The following is an 11,672-nucleotide window of genomic DNA, read 5'->3' on the forward strand; positions in this document are numbered from 1 at the left end:
CTTCCTTTATTGTGCAGTACCTGGTGCTAACTTGGATAACTTACCAGCATGGCTCACTGGCTTTAGTATTAATTTTCCTTATTATATTGACCAAGTAGCTCTCTCCTCAAGGTTTCCTTTCCTACAGAATTGTTCTTGACCACCTCACTGTGAACTGATGACTTATGCCAGCTTACTCCCTTAGAGCTACAGCTGTGATCTAGACCCTTGTGTGAAGAAGAAAGGGGGAACAACTGGAACAACTGGTTTTCTTACCAAAGCAGAGTGATCTCTTGCCAAGTACCCCCAAATGCCAGTAGAATTGAAATGGGATCCCCCTGACAGGATCAATAAGGTGGAAGCCAATGACAGAATCTCAAACACAGTCTTTAGCTCAAAACCTGTGAGNTGATGCTTCCCCTAATGGATCAGATNTGTGACCTCCTATTTAAAAAGCATTCCCATCCAAACAACTTGGTGAACCAGTGCACTGATTTTATAACATTGTATGCTCTGGGAGGCGCCTTCTCTCTGGAGACCTTACACTCCATGTATACAGACTTTCCTCTGTGGAGATCAGGAAACACCAAGGTACTAACTAGGCGCAGCTCTCTTCCAGGCTTCCACAGGGACTAATGAGCATGTCTTCACACAAGAGATTTGATTTCACCATTGTGTCCCCAGTTATGAAAATGTAATTGTGTAGGTGATGAGCTGACTTGGCCTGACCTTAAGGAAATAGAAGCAGACATTGAACCGATGTTAAAAAGAAGACCTGAGAAGTTAGGGAGGGGTTGCAGGCCACAGTGAGAGCAAGCTGATGCAAGGGAAGATCTCATCAGAAGCAAACATCTTGTACACTGTTATAAAATGTGTAAAGTTACTTTATGCAATTCCTGGTTTTATTATCATCAAATTTTCCAAAAATTCTTTGAGAGCATGAAATTTTCAGTTGTGTGGGCTGGAGAGATAGCACTGACTGCTCTTTCAGAAGTCCAGAGTTCAATTACATGGTGGCTCACAACCATCTGTAGTGGGATCTGATGCCCTCTCCTAGTGTATATGAGGACAGTAACAGTGTCCTCACATAAAATAAATAAAATATTTTTTAAAAACTTTGGTTGTGCCCCAAAAGATGCCCCACCAGTGATGTGACAGGGGCAAATGCTTCACTATGTTCATAGCAGCCTTATTTGTAATAGCATGAAACTGGAAACAACCCAGATGTCCCTCAACTNAAGAATGGATACAGAAAATGTAGTTTATTTACACAATGGAACACTATTCGGCAATTAAAAACAAGGACATCGAGAATTTTGCAGGCAAATAGATGGAACTAGAAAATATACTGAATGAGGTAAGCCAGACCTAAAAGGACATGCTTGGTATGGATTCACTGATAAGTGGATATTAGCCAAAAAGTTCAGAATGCCCATGATAAACCCCACAGACCCTAAGAAGTTAAACAAGAAGGAAGGCCCACGTGAGGATGCTTCAATCCCACTTAGAAGGGGGGAACAAAATAATCATGGGAGACAGAAGGAGCAAGTGACCTGCATGGGAGAAGGGAAAGGGAGGGGATAATGGGGTCAAGATCAGCTGTGGTGCAGGGGGAGAGGGGAGAGAGGCCCAGAGGTCCAGGAGAATGAAAGAAATATGCAGCTGCTGGAGGTAGGGAGGAGGGAGAACCTCAAGAAAATCCCAGAGACCTGGGATGGGGGAGGCTTCCAGGACACAATGTGGGTGACCTTAGCCAAAATACCCAATAGTGGAGATCTGGAACCTGAAGAGACAACGTCCAGTAGCCAGACAGGACCCCCAATGGAAGGATGGGGATACTAGCCCACATACAAAATTTTTGACTCAAAATCACTCCTGTCTAAAAGAAATGCAGGGACAAAAATGAAGCCAAGACTAAAGGAATGGCCGATTAGTAACCAGACCAATTTGGGATCCATCCCATGCACAGGCAACAAACCCTGACACTATTTCTGAGGTTATGTTGTGCTTGCAAGCAGGAGCCTAGCACACATGGCTGTGCTCTGAGAGGCTCTGCCAGCAGTTGACTGAAACAGATGCAGATACTCACAGCCAAGCATTGGATCGAAGTTGAGGGCCCCTATGGAAGAGTTAGAGAAGGGATTGAAGGAGCTGAAGAGGATGGCAATCCCACAGGAAGACCAACACTGTCAACTAACCTACACCCATGAGTTCCTAGAGTCTGAGAAACCAACCAAAGAGCATACATGGGCCTGTCCAAGGCCCCTGCCACTTATGTAACAGAGGGCTGCCTTGTTTGGCCTCAGTAGGAGAGGATGCACCTAATCCTGTAGAGACCTAATATCCCAGGGCAGGAGGATGGGGGGGGGGAGATGCCCTCTCAGAGGCAAAGAGGAGGGGGTAAGAACTTGGCAAGGGGGGTGCAGGGAAAGGGACAACATTTGGGATATAAATAAATGAAATAATTAATAGTAAAAAGAATGTGTTTCTGGTGATTTTCATAATTGAATCTTACTATCTTGAATTTAAGACACCTATTCTAGGCTTAGCTACTTGAGCAAAAGATGTAAGTTCTCTAGTCCTATTAACTTTTAAGTGTAATACAGGCAATCTTATTTATTCTCACAGGCCTTGTATAAGAATCAGGGCACTTAGGGGTTAGTCCAAACTGACTTGACCAATCAATGGGACCATTGTCTCATGCCCAGCAGATATAGGGATGAACCAGTCAACACTTAGCTTTATCTAGAACTCAGATGTTGTGACAAGAACATAAATTCTTCTTTCAGTCTCTCATCTCTAATATTGTAGGGGAGCTTTTCCAATGTTAAAAGATGTGGATCCTTCTCTCTATATCATACCTCTACCTTTCTAGAGTGGGCTCCATTGTCAAAGAACATCCCTCTTTTAGGAGCATCAAAGCTGCCAACATCTTTATTCCATGTCCAGTGCAAATTTACCACTCGTCCTGATGGAAAAGATTTCATGCCTAAAAATTAACCCATCTCCTTTTGTCCTTTTCTGCAGAGTGGTTATATGTCCAGCCGTGAGTCACATTGCATAGACATCACTGGGATGGAATATGAGGCTAGGTGGATAATTTTAATGGAACTGCTATATAACTAGGCATGGTGTCAATCCCAATGAAATATACATAAAAATATTTAATTAAAAAATACCTCCCCAGAAAAATAAGTATTGTGCCTAAGGAATGAGTCTCAAGAATGGCTCAAAACTGTGGTTCAATTTGCTAATATCCTAGTGAGAAAAATGCTTTGTATACTTGTAATCACTGTGTGACTACAAAAAAGAAAAAAAAAGGAAAAAGGAAAAAAAGAAAAGAAAAGATAAATGCTGAGAGCCAATAAACTTGCTTCAGTTGTTTTTGTTAGGCAGACTGGTAAAGAATGGAAATAGAATGAATGAGGCCATACAATAAATCTCACAGTGAATGGACTGTCCTGGAGGACAGTGACAAAGAGAGACAGAAAATGGAGAATAACTAGAAGTAGAGAGAGATGACTTCACTGTGTGTCATGCCATCAGCAGCAAACGCCTTTGGGGATGGCGCTACAAGTAGGACTAAGGGGGAAAGGTCTTAAAAGAAGTCTAGGGTAAATAGAAAAACCCTACTAACTCAGGATTCTCTATTGAATTGGCCACACTTTTGTCAAACAGCCCTCATTCATTCTATTTCCATTCTTTACCAGTCTGCCTAACAAAAACAACTGAAGCAAGTTTATTGGCTCTCAGCATTTATCTTTTTTTTTACTTTTTCTTTCTTTTTTTTCTTTTTGTAGTCACACAGGGATTACAAGTATACAAAGCATTTTCTCACTAGGAAAATGCTTTTTCAGCACAACTGTTATGAATTCTGTACAGATGCAAAACCTGCTTCTCAGTAAGAAAGTCCATGGAGGTACTGATTAGTTCATATTGTTGTTCCACCTATAGGGTTGCAGACCTCTTCTGCTCCATTGGTAATTTCTTAGCTCCTCGGGGTGGTGGGAGGGTATAGGGGACTTTTGGGATACCATTTGAAACATAAATGAAGAAAATATCTAATAAATTAATAATTAAAAAAAGAAAGAAAGTCCAGGGACCCTTGCTTGCAATTAGTAAGGAGAAGTGTGAGGCATGGAAACCAGCAACTTCCTTTGGAGTCTCTACTAATGAACAAAAGAAACAATAGAGTGAATTTAGGAAGAGGCACAAGAAACTGTGTAACTGCATTACTGCCAGTGAGCTAAAACAGGGGAAAGTATCATTTTTATATGCATTGGTGTTTTGCCCACATATATGTCTGGGAAGGAATCAGATCCTATGTAACTGGAGTTACAGACAGTTGCGAGCTGCCATGTGGTTCTGGAAATTAAACCTGGATCCTCTAGAACACCCAGTGCTCTTAACTACTGAGCCATCTGACAGAGTATTTTTTTTTTTTTTTTTGGTTTTTCGAAACAGGGTTTCTCTGTATAGCCCTGGCTGTCCTGGAGCTCACTTTGTAGACCAGGCTGGCCTAGAACTCAGAAATCCGCCTGCCTCTGCCTCCCAAGTGCTGGGATTAAAGGCGTGCACCACCACCACCTGGACCTGACAGAGTATCTTAATTTGAGTAAATGATATTCTTGCTAGTAATTACAAATGCCTGTATCCAAAAGTGTAGACAGTTCCTGGTTTGATGCCAGAGGTCTAGAGATATAAGTCATAAAGTTGGATGAGTAAAGAGGTATGGAGGATCAGGGAGGAATTGGGGAAAAGGAAAAACATGATCAAAATGTATTGTATGATTTTTTCAATAAAAGGAAAGCTTCCTGGTGAAACGCCAGAGGGGTCTGGATGAATATAAATTGTGATAGTGCTATAATCTGGCAAGTGTTCATGTTTGACACCCAAGCGCCAGGGGGTGAGAAGTAAAGAAAAAGATGCTAAAATTATTTGCTGAAGCCTTTGTTTTAATAAACTCTGAAGAGCACTTAAATTACCCAAGCTTCCATAGCCAGATGAAAAGTACTAAGAAGGAAGGGGGTGTGTGCAGTTAAAACTACCTGGGCATCACATTCCTGTGGTAGATGAAGATATTTCTCCTGACTTTATGACCCAGATGATCTAAGTCTTATTAGATTTTTAGAAAAGCAACTGAGGGCACCAAGAATAAATTCCAAGAAGGGATAATCTCTTCTATAAATGGTGATGGAGAAAATGAATGCCTTTGCAAAGGAGTGAATATAGATCCTATCTTCTACAGCATTTGAAACCAACTAAAGCAGATATAGTGGCTCACACTTATAATCCCAGAATTTGGAAGGCTGAGGAAGGAAGCTTGGAGCATGTTCAAGGCCAACTTGGCTATATAGTGAGTTCCAAGCCTGCCAAGCCAAGGCTATAGAGTTAGACCTGTCTCCAAAAGCCTAAAAGAAAATGAATTGAAGACTTAAGTGTAAGATCTGAAATCATAAAATTTCTAGAATAAAAACACAAAAAGAAAGCTGACAGGATTGTTTCTGATGAATGTGTGTGTGTATGTGTGTGCGTGCGCACGCGTGTGTGTATGTGTGTGTGTGTGCACGCGCAAGCATCCCCAAATGTGTATACGTGTGTGCGTGCATAAATGCATGGGTGTGTGTGTTTTGTTTTTTAGATCACATCATGAGCTCACACTAGAAGAATGAAACCTGACAAGTGGAATGACATCACATTAAAATCACATCAAAGAAAACAATCAGTGATATGAAAAGACAGTTTATGGTTAAAATTATGAACAAATCATATATCTGATAGGAATTAATACCTAAAATATACAAGGAATGCATGTGATGAGGGGGAAGAAAGAGAGAGGGGAAAAGAGGAAAAAAGTGAAGAAGAGAAAAGAAAAGGAAGGAAGAAGAAGAGGAGGAGGAAAACAAAGGAGGAGAAGTAAATGATGGGAAACAGGTGCCGATTGCAAATGTGCCTTTAAGGGATTTGTTGTCTAGGACATTTCTCTTTTTTTTCTTTTTAATTTTGATATAGGTTCTAGTATTTTATATATCAACAAAGAAAAATTAACCTTCTTAAATTAAATAGGGTCCATACTTTTGTTACATTTTCTTCATTGGACAGATCCATAATGTCGTGGACCATCATTCCAATGTCATGTAGAACAGGCTCTCTGTCCTAGAGCTGCCTATGCAGCCACTTAGCCACCCCTTCCCTGCCATCTGAGAATCTCTGCTAAGATCTTGTCACTGTTTGCATAGTGTTGCCTGATTTATAATGTCATGGATTTGGATTTACAGGATACATGGTATTTTAGACTGACTTTTCTACTTATTCATTCACCTACTGAATGACAACTTTGTTGCATCTCATTGCTAGAAATTGTAATAAAGCAACTACAAATACATGTGTGTAGTCTTCTGTGTGGATGTAAGTTTCCAACTCATTTGGCTAAATAAATGGGGGGGGGGTGGCTTCTGGGTCAAATATAGGGTAAGACTACATCCCACTTTTTAAGAAACTGCCAACCCATCTTCCAGAGCATATATGCCATCTTGCATCACTCCCAGGATTTAATTTAGGTTGCTTTTGACCCAAATCCTCATTCCATGTTGTCCATCATCTATATTTTAGCCACACTTACAGGCACTTTATAATATTATATTGTGATTTCAATTTGCAGTTCTCCAGTGACACATGAAGTTGAACACCTTCAAATGACCATTTACCATCTCTCAACCTTAACAAAACATCTATTCAAGTATTTTTTCCCACTTTTTCAATTTTTTCCAGTGCTGAAATCCATGGATTTTATGTACATTTTAAATAGAGATATTTTTTCCTTATTATTGAGCCATTTACCCCACTTCCCTCTCCCCACATTCAGACACCCCCTCAACTACCAGGCCCCAGGACTGAGACCACAGGACCATTTATTTATTGAAAATACTGGTTTTCCTCAAGTAAATGGCCTTTTATCCATTGTCAAAGACTAATTAACTTGTTTCCTAGGCTTGTTTCTAGGCCTCTATTCCCCTCCATTAATTTATCTATTGTTCCACTACTACCACGCTGTCTTGATTGCTGAGGTTTTAAAGCAAGACTTGAAGTCAGTGCTCCAGCTTTGTTTTTAAATATTTTCTTGATGATTGTGAACTTTCTGTTTTTCCATATGAATTTTAGAATCAGTCTTTCAGTGTCAACAAAATCACTTAAGTAGATTTCAATTGAGATCCCATTAAGGTAATTGATCAAGTTGGAGAAAACTGACATCATAGCAACATTTACTCTTCCCATTACAAATATGGAATAGCCCTCCATTTATTTAGATCTTTCATTTCAACATCATTTTTTGTAAGGTTTTCTCTCTGAGAGTTCATACATATTTCACTAAATCTATGCTTAGGTGATTCTATTCTTAGTGTTCAGGTGAATGTTGCTGTAGGAAGTCTCTTGTTTTGGTTTTTGAGACAAGGGTTCAATGTGTCAATCATGATGACCTTGTACCCTTGGCACTGATGCTCCTCCTACATAGCTGGCCCTGCAGTTATGAAATACCTTGCCTGGCCTGTTGTGTTGTGCTTAATTCCAAATTCCAAGAGCATATATAAGAAAGCAATGGACTCTTGCATATTAAGCTTGTCTCCTTCAGCTTAACTTATTAGTCAATTATTATACAATATCACATATAATTAACATACATAAACCACTTAGTCACTTGGAGAAGTATTTCAAAACAAATTCTTTAGAATTTTCTGCATAGATAAACATCATCTGTGAACAAGAATAGTTTCACTTCTTCCCTCTCAGTTAGAATAATTTTCGTCTTACTGCCTGACTAGGATGCAACACTGAATATTGAATAGGAGTGTTGGAGAGAACATTCTTACCTTGTCTCTGCTCTTACGGCATTTCATGTCTCAGAAATATGAATACTTTTAGCCGCTGAGCTTTGTCTTACTTACTGTTCTATTCCAGTGAAGAGACACCATGGCCACTGTAACTTACTGAAGGAGGCTTGCTTATAGTTTCACAGGTTTAGTCCATGAAAATCATGGCAGGAAGCAAGGCAGCGAACAGGCAGGCATGGTACTAGAACAGTACCTGAGAGCTCACCTCACCTCACATTCCTAAGATGGAAGCATAGAGAGAAAGACTGGGCCTGGTGTGGGCTTTGAAATTTCCAAAGTGACACACTTCTTCAAACAAGGGTACACCTCCTAACCCTCCCCAAAGTAGGAGCCACGCATTCAAATATACAAACCCATGGTGTCATGCAAACCAGCACACATTTCCTTGGACGTTCTCATCAAACTGAGGGCGTTTCCTCTGTCCCTAACCTTCTGGGAGTTTTTGTTTGTTTTTGCCCCTGTGGTGCATTGGACCTAAACCAGGGCTTCATAAATGCTATACAAGTGACATTCCTGTGAGCTCCAGCTGCCCCAAGTTTTTATTGTGAATGAATGGTGGTTCATAGTATTCTTTCTGCATTTGTTAATATGATCACATAATTTTTCTTCTTCAGTCTGTGGGTATGACAGATAGTATTTATTGATCTCTGAATATTGGTCCAGCCTTGAAAAAGCTATACCTTGAAAAAAATTCTACTCGGTCATAATTTTATGCATTGTTGGTTTTGATTTGCTTCAAAGAAATATTTCTATTGAGGGTTTTAAATATTTTTCCATGAAGGGTAGCATCAATAACATCTTTAAATAGATCTTTTAATTTTAATAGTAAATTCACAAGAAATTATATAAATGACCTATTAAACTGTGTAGGGACTCAATATTATTTAAGGGAAAGGTCCAAATTAAAATCACAATTAGAACACTGGGTACAGCAACATTCAACTATTTGGAAGGCTTAAGTAAAATGACCACTATGCCCAGGAATTCTAGAGCAGCCTAGGTAATACAATGAAAGATTGTCTCAACACACACACACACACACACACACACACACACACACACACACACACTTTCAAACACACATACACACTTGCACACTAGTAAATAAGTGAATGCAACTTTTACAAAGATATATGAGAGGCTGGAGAGCTAGCTCAGAGGTTAAGAGCCCTAGCTGCTCTTCCAGAGGTCCAGAGTTCAATTCCCAGCAACCACATGGTGGCTCATAACCATCCGTAATGAGATCTGGTGCCCTTTTCTGGCCTGCAGGCAGAATGCTGCATACTTGTGGATGCCAACAAGTGCTTGCTGTCAGGAGCCTGATAATAGCTGTCTCCTCTGAGGCTCCGCCAGTACCTGACAAATACAGAAGTGGATGCTCACAACTATCTATTGGACTGAGCACAGGGTCCCGAATGAAGGAGCTAGAGAAAGGGCCAAAGAAGTTGAAGGGGTTTACAGCTCCATAGGAGGAACAACAATATGAACAAACCAGTACCCCCAGAGTTCCCAGGGACTAAACCACCAACCAAAGAGTACACATGGTGGGACTCCTGGCTCCAGCTACATATGCAGCAGAGGATGGCTTACTCAGTCATCAATGAGAGAAGAGGCCCTTGGACCTATGAAGGTTATATGCCCCAGTAGAGGGGACTACCAGGGCCAGGAAGTGGGAGTGGGTGGGTTGGTGAGCAGGAGAAGAGGGGAGGGGATAAAAGGAGGGGGGTTTTGGAGGGAAGCCAGGAAAGGGGATAGCATTTGAAATGTAAATAAAGAAAATATCTAATAAAATAAAAAAAAATGTGGAACCAGTTTTGTCAAGCCCCATTGAGGGTCCCTAATAGTTTTAATAAATTTAGTCCTTTTATCAATTATATTTTATGAACATTCAACCAGCTATAACAGCATAAGTAATGCCATTTATCATTTCTAGCAAATCAAAGACATTCTACCATCTCAGGCATGATTAGAACATGCTTAATAACAACATAGGTCCCTTCATTACACTTGCCTCCAATGCAGGCAAAATGCATGCCTAGGATTTGTATCTGGCAGAGTCTTGACATGTAACTATAAGTTTATAACTTCCCTCTCCAAGTTTCCATCATCCGTGTGTAAAATCTCAGTTATAGGCCAAGATGGCAGCACACACTTGTAATTTCAGTTACATGTGAGGCTGAGTGAACAGGATTACAAGTTCCAGGCCTATTTAGGCTACCTAGTAAGACTTTGAATAAATAAATGAATAAATAAATAAATGAATAAATAAATAAATACATAAATAAATAAATAAATTTTTGTAATATAGACTCAGAGTAATACCCCCACTGACCATAATTTTGCTTTATATACTTTTTTCACCTACAGTTAACAAAGCTCAGAAAAACCCAAGGAAAAATTCATACATTTTAAATTGCATGATATTCTAAGTATTGTGATGAAATCTCACACAGTCAATCCCTGTGTGACCTACTAAAGAAAGGCGGGAGACATCCATTGTCCAGCATAGCATACTGCACACCTTACCTAACTGCCAGAGCCTTGGCTGCCAGCTGAGACAACAGTTCATCCGTCCAGTATTCAGTGTAGCATGGAGCTCTCCTCAAGTAGCACTCAGTAGCCTGACATTACATCAGGATGCCGAGGCCATGCATCTCCGGCATCTCATCGCATAGGCATCACACTATCTCCGGCCATCATAGGAAGAGGAATGAACACACTGCAGCAATGGATTTTAGAAAGAAATTGTATTCATGTAACTCTTACTGCAGCATTTTGATTGTTCTTTATTATTATTAGGTATAGTAGGTCATGTTTGCTACATCTAATTTAAAAATTAAACTTGAGGTGGGCATCAGCTTGGTTGGTATGGTATTTGCCTACCATGCACAAAGCCCTGGGTTCAATCCCCATCACCATGCTAACTAGGCATGGTGGCACAGGCCTGCAATCTTAGCACCTGGGAGGGAAGATGAAAGCAGGAGGACCAGGATTTAAGGCCAGCCTGGGCTACAAGGTCAGCCTGGGCTACAAGACAGCCTGGGTTATATGAGACTGTTTCAAAAAAGTAAAATTAAATAAGTTAAGTAAACTGTCTCCTGGGTATGTATGTTTGCACAGTAAAATTACATAACATACTGAGTCCAGTACCGTGCGTGGTTTCAGGCATCTGCCAGGCATCTTAGAAAGTACCCCACAGATTAAGGGAGACCACTACATCTTATCTCAGATTGAATCCAAAGAAGTCCCTAAACGCTCAGTATTCAATAAAGCTTTGCTGGACACTCCTCTGTCAGAATGCACCTTTATCTACCTGTTTGTTTGCTTGTTTGTTTGTTTGTTTGGTGCTTGTGGTTTTATCATTGCTATTTACGAAACTCCCATATGGGCTTTTAAAAATAATTAAGTTGTGAATGAGAATCGGAGAATTGAAATTTATTTGATTATCATACATCATTAGTCACTGTTCAACCAACTATACAACACAAATGTACAAATAGTTACCTTTTGTTTATTTATATTAAATCATGCTTAAAGTCACATATAGGAAGACTGTCAGCATGTCAGTAAGTTCTTAGATAAGAAAGAGGCTATACAATCTACAGATTCAGTGCAATCCCCATCAAAATTCCAACCCAATTCTTCACAGAGTTAGAAAGGGCGATTTACAAATTCATCTGGAATAATAAAAAACCTAGGATAGCAAAAACCATTCTCAACAATAAAAGAGCCTCTGGTGGAATCACCATGCCTGACCTTAAGCTGTACTACAGAGCAATTGTGATAAAAACTCCATGGTACTGG

Source organism: Mus pahari, chromosome 1 (genome assembly GCF_900095145.1).
Source record: "Mus pahari chromosome 1, PAHARI_EIJ_v1.1, whole genome shotgun sequence".
Lineage (NCBI taxonomy): Eukaryota > Metazoa > Chordata > Mammalia > Rodentia > Muridae > Mus > Mus pahari.